The sequence below is a fragment of the Zalophus californianus genome, chromosome 9, assembly GCF_009762305.2.
Source record: "Zalophus californianus isolate mZalCal1 chromosome 9, mZalCal1.pri.v2, whole genome shotgun sequence".
Lineage (NCBI taxonomy): Eukaryota > Metazoa > Chordata > Mammalia > Carnivora > Otariidae > Zalophus > Zalophus californianus.
In genome coordinates this window covers 62821657-62834569 of record NC_045603.1, presented here as the reverse complement: position 1 = coordinate 62834569, position 12913 = coordinate 62821657, and the positions used below count along the sequence as shown (strand labels likewise).

The following is a 12913-nucleotide window of genomic DNA, read 5'->3' as shown; positions in this document are numbered from 1 at the left end:
CTCTTTCCCTTAGGGGGGACAGCCAAGGGGTCTTATCAGGCAGATTTTCATCTTCCTTGGGCGGATGGGGAGGGGCCATGTGACAGATTACCTCACTGGTGCTCATCTGAAAATTTCTGACTAGTTATGACTACATTTCTGTGGGGGGAGGCTGAAACTGCAATTAGATTAAGTATTAAGCCCCAGTTTGGGGCTTGGCCTAAGTGATGTCATTTTGGGCCTTTGGTTTTCTTTTCAACGGTTCCTTCCTTTTGATCAGACTCAGCTTAACTGAGATGTGATCAAATTTTAAGGCATTAGTGCTGCTCTCAGCAGTCGAAAGTTCTCGTGGTTTTTGTTTTCTCTTTGTGTGATAGCCAGACTTTTTTTTTTCTTCTTAATCTTTGTGATATTCAGGTTCACATTGTCTTTGTGTTTCAGTCTTTTTTTTTTTTGTTTTTGTTTTTGAGAGAGAGAAAGAGGGAGGAGCTGAGGGAGAAACAGGCTCCCTGCTAAGCAGGGAGCCTGACATGGGGCTTGATCTCAGGACCCTGAGATCATGACCTGAGCCAAAGGCAGACGGTTAACTGACTGAACCACCTAGGTGCCCTTGTGTTTCAGTCTTAAGTGAGATCATTTGTTTGGTGGTTAGCGGCTATGAACATGCGTTGAAAGCTTTTGAGAGAATACAATGCACACAGGAGATTGTTACGATTACTCTTAAGTAGAATAATTGTCAATATTTGGGAGTGCACCGTAGAGCCATGGTCCCCAAGACCTAAACCAGTCAAAATCAAGTAAGTCAAAGAAAGAGCCTTGTGGAAGGAGTTACCTTTTTAAGCAGCCAGATGTCTTGTTCTGCAGTGTTTTGTAATTGACTTTCAACTTCTCCAAAAGTGTTAATCCAGGCCCAGCAGCAGGTGGTGTTGGGCACAGCACAGACACTCCTTGCTCAGCTAAAAGATGAATCGAGCTGTTCTGTTTTCAAGGACAACTTTTGCAAGAGGGTTTGCTGTTGCTTTAGCAACAGCTAATGCAATAAAAGTGTGAAGTCTTTTATTTTATTTATTTATTAGAGAGTGAGTAAGCACAAGCAGGGGGCGGAGGGAGAGGGAGAAGCAGATTCCCCGCTGAGCAGGGAGCCTGATGCGGGACTCGGTCCCAGGACCCTGAGATCATGATCTGAGCCAAAGGCAGACACTTAACTGATTGAGCCACCCAGGTGCCCCTGTGAACTCTTGATCCATTTCTTGGGTGGAAGCTAGATTCCTTGATGTAAGCTACTTCTTCAAGCTACTTGGTTTGATCTAGGGATCTCCAGCATCTGTATAGGACCAGGTGTCAGGTAGAGCCTTCTTTAGCCATGTAGTATAGTGTGTACTCAAGGCTACCTTCTAGTTTTGCAGCAGTGTCAGTAGTCAGGAGCACTTGGTAGGGTGCTTTCCAACAGGGCTTGAAAGCTGGGTGTTTGTTTCTGTTTCGTTTTGATTTATTTTTTTATGGTAACCTTTCTGAAATACCGGTCATCAGACTCTAGACTGTGACCAACAGGATCCTTTGATAAGGTGAGGGAAAGTTCCTTTAACCTGTTGATGATAGGCTTTATTTATTTATTTATTTTTAAGGATTTTATTTATGTATTTGACAGAGAGACACAGAGAGAGAGGGAGGGAACACAAGCAGGGGGAGTGGGAGAGGGAGACGCAGGCTTCCCGCGGAGCAGGGAGCCCGATGCAGGGCTCAGTCCCAGGACCCTGGGATCATGACCTGAGCAGACGCTTACCACTGAGCCACCCAGGCGCCCCGATGATAGGCTTTAGTATAAGACATTAAAGACTTACAGTAACTGGTTACACTAGCACGAGACAACCAGGAATCAGCAGAAAGTTGTATGCCCATAGCCGCGGTCTACGGGCGACTGTCTCCCGTGGAGTGAGTTTGAGCAGAGCCAGTGGCAACACCTTAGGCCAAGGGAGTCCAGCAGTTTCAGCAAGCTTAGAGATTTTGAGAATTTCTTTAGTTCTTTCAGCCTTGCCTGATGATTGAGGGTGATAAGGGCAGTGATAATGCCAAGATGTTTGTAAGGCCTTTATCAAGGCTTGAATGATTTGCCCAGTGACGTGGGCACCTCAACGGGAGGTATAGCCTAAGCGGGAAACACGTTTTCTAAAGGTTTTGTTTGTTTTCCCCTGCTGTAAGACTAATGCCCTCACACTGGCAAACTTCAGTCTATCTCTAGAAAATACCGATAACCCCCGTATTAGGTGGCAGGTGTTCAAAGTGGTTGGAAAGATGAAGTTTGAGGCCTCTGGAAACAAAAAGTTTTTCCAGGATTATGGAAAATTTCCAGGTTAGACATGGATGGTAAACTGTTTTTTGCAGTCTTATAGAAGTCTCCACAGCATAATGTTTATTTGTAATTTGAGTCTTCTTAAACATATCATGGTGGGTGAAGATATGTAAAAACCAAAAAATGAGATTTGCCAGAAAGTGGGAAAGAACCCAGTGGCCATCTTGGGTTTCTCATAGCCCTAACTACTCTACTCCATCTTAATTTCTCTGATGTAGGAGTAGGCTGTTGCCAGGTTAGAAGGACATCATGACAGCAGAAGTCTGGCATTGAGGGGCCCATTTTTGCAGAAGCAGAATAAACTTTATCCACATGTGCCACGGTCTTACAATAAAAAGGCTTAAAGTTACTTATTTGACAGTGCTTCCCATGTAGTTTACATATCAAATAATCCTAATTAGTTTAATAAATTCTTTGGGATATTCCTGGTCAAAAAGACTTTATTTAGAACTTAATTTTGGGGGTAAGTGGCTGGCTCAGTCTTGATCTCAGGGTCATAAGTTCAAGCCCCATGTTGGGTGTAGAGATTACTTAAAAATAAAATCTTTTAAAAAAAAATTTTGGGAAGTTTGTCAAAAATATAAAAACTTTTGGGGCCCCTGGGTGGATCAGTCAGTTAAGCGTCTGCCTTGGGCTCAGGTCAGGATCCCGGAGTCCCAAGATCAAGCCCCACATTGGGCTCCCTGCTTAGCAGGGAGCCTGTTTCTCCCTCTCTCTCTGCTGCTCTCCCTGCTCTCTCAAATAAATTAAAAAAAAAAAATATATATATATATATATAACATTTGAAAGGAAAAAAACTTATATTTGAAAGATTTTTTTTATTTTTTAGTGAGAGAGAAAGCACGCACACAGGGGAAGGGCAGAGGGAGAGAGAATCTCCAGCGGATTCCTGCCAAATAGAGCCCAACACCTCAATCCCACCACCCCGAAACCATGACCTGAGCCGAAACCAAGAGTTGGACGTTCAACTGACTGAGCCTCCCCAGGCGCCCTTTGAAAATAGGTTTTAAAGCACTTGCCTAAACAGGATAACAGATGGTTATGAAACTTTAAAAGGTAAAGAAATTTTCACAGTCTTATCAAAATCAGACCAAAGTCCAAGAAAACTTTGTTATTTTAACAGAGAAAGAAAACCAAATTCTAATTTTGCACCAGGTTACTTTCGATACTAAAACTCATTGTTTTGGGGCGCCTGGGTGGCTCAGTTGTTAAGCATCTGCCTTCGGCTCAGGTCACAATCCCAGGGTCCTGGGATCGAGCCCCGCATCAGACTCCCTGCTCAGTGGAAGCCTGCTTCTCCCTCTCCCACTCCCCCTGCTTGTGTTCCCTGTCTCGCTGTGTCTCTCTCTGTCAAATAAATTAAAAAAAAAAAAAATCTTAAAAAAAAAAAAAAACAAACTTATTGTTTTAAAAAGATTTTTTTTTATTTGACAGAGAAAGAACACAAGCAGGGGGAGCGGCAGGCAGGGAGAGAAGCAGGCTCCCCTCAGAGCTAGGAGCCCGATGTGGGGCTCAATCCCAGGACCCCAGCATCCTGACCTGAGCCAAAGGTAGACACTTTAACTGACTAGGCAGACTCATTTTAAAAAATTTATTTTAATCTTAACCAACTGGACCCACACATTGAAATTCCTTTTCCCCAAAGATTCCTCTGCCACAAACCATCTACAACATTTTTTTCTACATTCTGATTTTGTCCTGTTTTTCTTCTTTAGACAACACCAGCCTCATTTTAGGACCAAAAAAGAAAAAGTATATTTCTCCTACCTTTTTTTTTCATTGAAAGCACATCCTACTTTCCTAGCATCTGGAGATATTTTCCTTACTAGTTTTAGTTATACATATTAATTAGAATTCTTAACCCTTAGAAGCCATAATTTCTAGTGAAAACTAAGAAGTAAGCAACTGTGAACTGTTATACAAGCATTCTTTAAATTTGCAAATTTATTAATTTCAAAATTTCCAAAAGCATGTCTTTAAAAATTTGCCAGTGTAGCATTAACATATCTAAATATCTTTTAGTTTCTCTGTAATAAGCCAGAAGTAGATAAACTTTTGTTTAGTTATTAATGTTGCAGTATTTTGTCTTATTTGGAAATGATTTAGCTAACGAGTTTAGTGTTTTAATTCAGTTACTCTAACTCAGTAAAACTTCAAGGTTTTAGATTAAAACCCCCCCCCAATAAATAGGGAAAACTATTTAAATAGACCTAATATCACTGAAAAGTTCATTTATGAACTTTTATCTTGCATATATCTATTTAATTTGTCCTTAAAAATTATGTGTAGTTTACCTACAGAAACTTCATTAAACATTAGACAAAGCCAGCCGTTATCCTAAGCTATTATTTTATTTGTTGTTGACAGAATAAAAGATAACAGGAACCTACACAGAATAAGTTTCGTATTTAATGTGGATGATTTTAAAGACATGTCTGTCTAAATAGCCTTTCCCCCTTTTGTTTTTTTCTTGATTAAGAATTACCTCCATTAAGGGGCACCTGGGTGGCTCAGTCCATTAAGCGTCTGCCTTCGGTTCAGGTCATGATCCCCGGGGTCCTGGGATCAAGTCCCGCATCGGGCTCCCTGCTCAGCGGGGAGCCTGCTTCTCCCTCTCCCACTCCCCCTGCTTGTGTTCCCTCTCTCACTGTGTCTTCCTCTGTCAAATAAATAAATAAAATCTTTAAAAAAAAAAAAAAAAAGAATTGGGCTGGTGACTGAAGAACACCAAAGGACTGACACGCCCATCCACTTAGGGAAATATCTTCTTTCCCTCTGGGTACATTCAGCTTAGGGGATAAGGCCTTAAAAAAAAATTCCTGTCAGGGGTGCCTGGGTGGCTCAGTCAGTTAAGTGTCTGCCTTCGGCTCAGGTCATAATCCCGGGGTCCTGGGATCGAGCCCCGCATGGGGCTCCCTGCTTGGCGGGGAGCCTGTTCCTCCCTCTGCCTGCCGCTCCCCCTGCTTGTGCTCAGTTGGTTCTCTCTCTCTCTGACAAAATCTTTAAAAAAAAATTCCTATCAGCCTTTCAATATCAGCTTCTAGTTTGGCCACATTTCTGATTATAGAGTTATTAAATCTTTTCAAATATCTTGTCAGGTGTCAGCTGGAAAGAGAGTAAATATTTCTGTCAACCTAATGGACCCAACATGCCTCCTCAGTGAGGGGAGTGAGAGATACTATTCTTAAGATCCAGAGTTACTCCCAAAGACAGCCAAAAACAGACAGCCTCATGTCCCAGACAGGCAGAAAGCTAAGCCATGGTCTTAGGAAGTAACAAGACAGACAAAAAAGGAAATAGCTATTCCCAGGAGAGAAAGAATCATTATCCACTGAGTCTGGATTTGGAAACAAAGGACAAGATGAAGTTTTATTTCCCCTCTTTCAGTTGGACTTTGGAGATAATCTCTTTACGGAAACCCTTGTGGGCCCTCCTGAGTTTTAAGAAATTTTTTTTTAACTGTGGCCCTTAGTTCATACTTAGAGCAAGGAGTAAGAGATACCTGAAGAGGATCACCGGTAGCCTCAAGTGGTCTTAGTTCAAAAGGTCACAGTCTTTTGAGGAGAATGGAAAGGCAGTTCAGTCGGAAGCTGGCTCGGAGGAGTAATCAGGGACGGGGGAGCAGTAGGATTTACATCAGTCTTACAGCCTTGTTTTAGGTAACTTTTCTCTTTCATTAGCTTTTTGCCATGAATCTTTTAATGAGACTATTTTGGAATTTTGAAATCTTTTGGAGGCTGCTTCTTGCCAATTAAAACAGGTAACGATTGCTTTCAAGTGCAAAGCTTCTTGAATGATCTTGTCTAATTCAACGTTCCTCATAACAGCCATTGTAATTCCATGTTGTTTCAGTAAAAAAAAAATGTTTAATCTTGCTAGGTATCTGTAACTGCGGGACTATAGTGCTTAGACATAAAATAAGCAGGTGTGCTGGAAGGTGGCGCACTCAACTCTGTAGATATAAGGGATCCCATCTGTTTTAACTAGGCCTTTGGGTTTCTCAGAGCCAAACTGATACCTAAGAGGGACTTGCCGTAGGGTTGAGATTCATGGGTTGTTTTGCAGTGTACCTCACTGCAAGTTTTCGTGAGGTCGGTGAGTGAACTCGCGTTCCTTGACCAGTTTATTCGAACCTTGGGAGTCTTTTGAGTTAGGTGGCAAGTGCTCTAACAGCTCTTGAATGCTTTGACCGGTGCCCACCAATTTTTGTGGCTTTTCAGTTTCTGAAATCCCACTAGCGATAACCTTTATTTACACAGAACAAGACAACCAAACATGCACCTCAGCACACCAGCAGTAACCAAAACATGTTGCTGTGGAGTGGCCAAGGCCAAGAGAATTCTTTGTGTACCACCAGCAATTCCCAGTGTGAACTAAGCCAGCCTACGAACTGGAACTAGGAAAGGATTCCAAGGTGGAAGTGTGGGCTGAACCAAGGGTTAAGAACTGGTACTCCCTTAGAACCTCCTCAGTCTAGCCTGACCCACTAACCCTTGACTGGAAAGTCAGATTGGCAGCTGGATGCAAAAAGAGCAGAGCTAAAACAGAGGGACTTACCAAGGGCCCTCAGATATGTCGAGAAAGAGTGAACTCTGAAGGGTTTGTGGGGCTCCATGCCTGTGTTTTTTATTGTCCCCAGATGCTGCCAGAAATTCGCGTTTGATCCCAACACCACCAAATCTGTGAAACAGAATTCAGCCACGTAAATTTGAAGATCTAATTGGCTTTATTAAATAACTCGTGAATTAAGCAGCATCCCATCTGGCAAACGGAGGGGAACTCCGAGAATCTGTACAAAATGGAAGGTTTTTATAGGAAGAAGGGTAGGGCAGGAAAGTTTTAGCAAATGAAATGAATAGACTGTTCCAGGCAAGGTCTCTTTCTCTTAGTGAGAAGATACAGATTACCTCACCTTCCTTTGGGGGCTGGAGAGGGCCCATGTCACACTCATTGGCACTGATCTGAAAACTTCTGGCTAATTAACACCACATTTCTGGGGGAAGCTGAAACTGGAATTAGATATTAAGTCTTGGGTTGGGGACTCGGCCTAAGTGATACCATTTGGGGCCTGTGGTTTTCTTTTTAACAATACAAATATATGAACTGAAACCAGAGTGGGAAGCAGAAGCAAGCATGAAAACCAAGGTACACCCATTACTTTAGATCTTCTGCAGGAAGGGACTCTGAACCTGAGATTTCTGTATTAAGCTGGGATCCCTGTAGGAGGCTAGAACCTCTGAAAGGAAGCTTCCCTAAATTAAGCTTTCTGGATTACACCAGATTAGGATCAACCAAATAAGAATTCACAGTGAAAAATCATCAAACATACAAGGAAATAAACTACATTAGTGAGAATCAACTCAATAAATGCAGGAAAAGTATTTGATAAAATTCAGCACCCATTGCTTCTCGGCCTTTTGGCTAAGATCGATTGTAGTAAAATTCAGCAGCCATTCATAAATGTTTAGAAAATAAGAAAATGGGCTTCCCTAGCATTTGGGGGAACTGAACTACACATAGGACAAACAATGGCTGAAGTCCCAGATTGACCAGTAATTCATGGTGCACATGGGGACCAGATCTGAATAACACTGCAAAGGCTTAGAAAACTGAACTGATGTTGGAACCACAGTCCACTGAATGCTGGTCAGAACTTGTGGCCTGGATGCAACTAGGTTGATAGCATGATAAAACAATATCAGATATTCTCCATAGGGTTTAAACAGGATCTCAGAGTCTGATATCATAATACTGAAGATGTCCTAAATTACTTGGCATACAGAGAACCTGGAAGAATCTTAACTGCTTGGGAAGACTGTCAGCAGATGCCATAGATGTTGGAATTATATGACAAAAACTTCAAAGGAGCTATTATTAAAATGTTCTAGTAAGCGTGAATTCTCCTAAAATGAATGGAAAGATAGAAACTCCTAGCAAAAAAGTACAAGATATAAAGAGAACCAAATAGAAATTTTAGAGCTGAAAAATACAGTAACAGAAATAAAACCTCACTGGATGAGTTCAGTAGGAGAATAAAGATAAGGAGACAGCCAGCTTCAAAGATAGTTCATTGGAGATAATCCAATCTGAACAATAGAAATTAGACAAACTCACTAATTCCCAGGGACTTATGAGACAATACCAAAAGTTCTAAAATTTGTGGGTCATAGGAGAAGGAAAAGTGTGTTGCAGAAAAAATATTTAAACAATAGCCCGAATGTTCCCATATTTGGTGAAACCCACAGATTCAAAAAGCTCAGCAGAGGCGCCTGGGTGGCACAGTCGGTTAAGTGGACTCTTGGTTTCGGTTCGTGATCTCAGGGTCATGAAATCCAGCTCCGTGTTGGGCCCGGCGTGAAGTCTGCTTAAGACTCCCTCTCCCTCTGCCCCACCCCCCTGTGCTCGCTTGTTCTCTCTCTCAAATAAATAAATCTTAAAAAAAAAAAAAAAAAGGCTCAGGAAATTCTAAGCCATAGGTAAACACAAAGAAACCCCTACCCAGGCAGGTCATAATCAAACTGCTGAAAAGTAAAGACAAAGAACACTCTTGTGAGCAGCCACATTACTTAAAAGGGAACAGTGTGAATCATTCCAATTTCTCATCAAAACCAAGGAGGCTAGAAGAAAGTGAAAATTTTTAAAGTGTTGAAAGAAAAAAAATCGTCAATCCAGAATTCTTTATCTAGTGAAAATATCCCTCAGAAATGGTAGGTGAAATAAATATTCTCAGATGAGAGAAAACTAAGTAGTCATTGACAGCAGACCTGCTCTAAAGTAACTGCTAAGAAAGTTCTTAAGACAGAAACTTGGAAGGTTCGGAATGAAGAAACAGCAACATCAAGATCTGGGCAAGTATAATGAACTATTCTCCTCCTCCTGAATTCTTGAAACTATGTTTGGTTGACAAGAAGATGGCATTGTCTGGTGGGGCTTTCAGTGTATGCACATGTAATATATAAGACAACTACAACATAAAGGGGTAGAGAGACTCAATATGGTGGTAAGTTTTCTAAATTTCACTTGACATGGTAAAACAGTGGTTCTAGGGACGCCTGGGTGGCTCAGTCGGTTGAGTGTCTGCCTTAGGCTCAGGTCATGATCCCAGGGTCCTGGGGAGTTTGCTTCTCCCTCTGCCTGCTGCATCCCCTCGCACCCTCCCCCCCCCCCCCCCCCCCCGCTTGTGCACACACACGCTCACTTGCTCTCTGGCAAATAAAAAAATCTTTAAAAAAAAAACAGCGGTTCTGTGTAGACAAGGTATCTATATTATAACTCCTTAGAGCAATTACTAAATTATGTTAAGAGATTTAGTCGAATATATGATAAATTAAAATGGAGTTCTGAAAAATCTTCAGATAACCCAAAAGAATACAGACGACTTTTTATTTTTATTTATTTTTTAAGTAAGCTCTGTGCCCAACATGGGACTTAAACTCACAACTCTGAAAATCAGGAGTTGCATAATCTGGCTGAGCCAGCCAGGCACCCCCAGAAGAATTTTAAAAAAAATAAAAGCAAATAATTGGTAGATCAAGTGATAGCAGTATTTATATTAAGAAGACATGGATTTAACTCACTAATTAAAAGAGATAATAAAACCAAAGACCAATATTCCTCATGAATATAAACACAGAGATCCCTAGCAAAATATGACCTTAGCAAACAAATCCAACATATAAAAGGTATTATACATGATTATCAAGTAGGATTTTATCCCAGGAATGCAAGATTGGCTTAATATCTGAAAATCAAGGGTGCCTGGGTGGCTCAGTCGGTTAAACATCTGTCTCCAGCTCAGGTCATGATCCAAGGTCCTGGGATCGAGTCCCGCATTGGGCTCCCTGCTCAGTAGGGAGTCTGCTTCTCCCTCTGCCTGCTTGTGCTCTCTCTCTCTCTCTATCAAATAAAATCTTTTCAAAAAAAATCTGAAAATCAGTTAATGTAATACATCGTATTTATAGAATAAGAACAGAAAATATATGGTCATCTCAGCAGACACCGAAAAAGCATTTGACAAATCAAGTACCCTTTAATGATAAAAATGCTCATCAAACAAATAGAAGGGAGCTCTTCAGCCTAATAAAGCACCTGTACAAAAGCCCATAGCCAACAGCATATGTAATGGTGGAAAACTGAATATTTTCTCCCTAACATCACGAATGCAACAAGGCTGTGGATGTCTGCTCTTAATGACTTCTATTTAACATTGTATTCAGGCAGTTAGGCAAGAAAATGAAGTAAAAGGCATCCAGATTGGAAAGGATGGGATGAAATAAAATAATTTGCAGATGACATGATTTCATATATAGAAAATCTTAAAGAATCCACTAAAGCAGAGGTAGTTAATGAGTTCAGCAAGGTTGCAGGATATATTACCATCTATTGATTCTTGGTGTATGGTACATAGGGGCTTTAATTTCTGTACTTTTCTCTATGCTCAAAATGTTTCATAACTTAAAAGTGAAAAAGAACTGGCACAGCATTCCACAGTCTCATGGTAGGCTAGCTGCAGAACACCATTCGGGGATCTGTTAAAGGGATTCTGGAGCCCTGTCCTGACCCATTCAGTCAGCCATTAGGGATACCAGATGGCATTCAGTAAACCTCTCTAGACAATTCTGATACATAAGCAGGTTTAGGAACCAGTGATGCCTAACACAGAGTCCTATAGGGCTGCCACCTCTCTTACTCTCCATGTGGGACATCTGTTGATACAGTCTACGGTTATATTAGCTCTTAGTGGGAAGATTGTCCAGAGTAAGGAGGCCATGCTGGAGAACAATTTTCAGCACATTATAGAAGAAGAGCTGAAGGAACTAAAATTATTTGGTCTCAAATAAAGAACTGTAGCAGTTGTCAAATACTGCAAAGTTAGGGCATGGATATAGAGTTAGGGTTAAGCTTAAATTTCTTTAGCCTCAAGTTCTTTCCTTTCGGCGCTGCAGCCACAGCCATGAGTGTGCTCAGGCTTCAGAAGAGGCTTGCCTCCAGTGTCCTCCGCTGTGGCAAAAAGAAGGTCTGGTTGGACCCCAGCGAGACCAATGAAATCGCCAATGCCAACTCCCGTCAGCAGATCTGAAAACTGATCAAAGATGGGCTAATCATCCGGAAGCCTGTGACTGTCCATTCCCAGGCTCGGTGCCGTAAAAACACTTTGGCCCGCCAGAAGGGCAGACATACGGGCATTGGTAAGAGAAAAGGTACTGCCAGTGCTCAAATGCCAGAGAGGGTCACCTGGATGAGGAGGATGAGAATTCTGCGCCCGCTGCCCAGAAGATACCGTGAATCTAAGAAGATTGACCACCACATGTATCACAGCCTGTACCTGAAAGTGAAGGGGAACATGTTCAAGAACAAGCGGATTCTCATGGAACACATCCACAAGCTGAAGGCCGACAAGGCTCGCAAGAAGCTTCTGGCTGACCAGGCTGAGGCCCGCAGATCTAAGACCAAGGAGGCTTGCAAGCGCCGTGAAGAGCGGCTCCAGGCCAAGGAGGAGGAAATCATCAAGACTGTCCAAGGAGGAAGAGACAAAGAAATAAAACTCCCTCTCTTTTGTCTGTACATGGTGGCCTCGGCAGTAACACAGATCAGTTACTCAATAAAACCAACCTTTATCTGCTAAAAAAAAATTTTCAAAAAAAAATTCTTTAGCTTCACTGGGTGGAACCAGCTTTGGGTCTAAATAAGAAAGTGCTTAGTAATTGAATGGTTTACTGTTTGGAAGTTGTGCGTGCCTTATTCCTGGAAATAGAGGCTGTTAGGAATGTTAGGGAATTCCTGCATAGGCTGGAAGGTTGGCATAGATACATGAAAGATCCTTTTCAGTGCTAAGGGTTTTTTCCCCCTTTTTTAGACTATTTTTTGTTGCTTCCACACAAGTATTTCAGTTTTCTGATTTTTCTACAATGAATATAGAATTCTTGAGGAAAGATTCAGTTTTTCTTTTTCTTTCTTTTTTTCTCCTTAGAAACAAATAATGCTTATTTGTCCCTCCACCCCAGTTGTATTTTGGAAGATCTTTCAGATTCAGAAAGGAATCTTTTTCTATCCTCATATTCCGGTCATAAGTCCCATTTTACCAAGTCTGAGGGATACCTGTGGAATTATATTTACTTCCTGTTAAAATAAATAATTTTATTGGGGTGCTTGGCTGGCTTAACCCGTGGAGCATGTGACTCTTGATCTTGGGGTTGTGAGTTCGAGCTCCACATTGGGTGTAGAGATTAAAAAAGATGATTCAAGATGAACCATGAGAGATGATGGACTCTGAAAAACAAACTGAGGGTTCTAGAGGGGAGGAGAGTAGGGGGATGGGTTAGCCTGGTGATGGGTATTAAAGAGGGCACATTCTGCATGGAGCACTGGGTGTTATGCACAAACAATGAATCATGGAACACTACATCAAAAACTAATGATGGAATATATGGTGATTAACATAACAATAAAAAAGATGATTCATAAATAAAAAATTTCACTTATCACTAATATTATGTGCTTTTTTATAGTCCTATTTCTAATTTTCTTGTTTCTTAGAACTGTGGGCTTCTCACTACAGAGTTGAAGGTTGAAAAAAAATTTTTT

At 41.4% G+C, this 12913-nt stretch overlaps 1 protein-coding gene and 1 pseudogene across 5 annotated transcripts in view; both read left to right on the top strand.

Moving 5' to 3' along the window:
* The window catches only part of ATF1 (activating transcription factor 1), an 86211-nt gene that overhangs the window by 57192 nt on the left and 16106 nt on the right, over nt 1–12913 (top strand). The gene's annotated exons all lie outside the window — the stretch shown is intronic.
* On the top strand, nt 11283–12157 carry LOC113921905 (annotated as a pseudogene).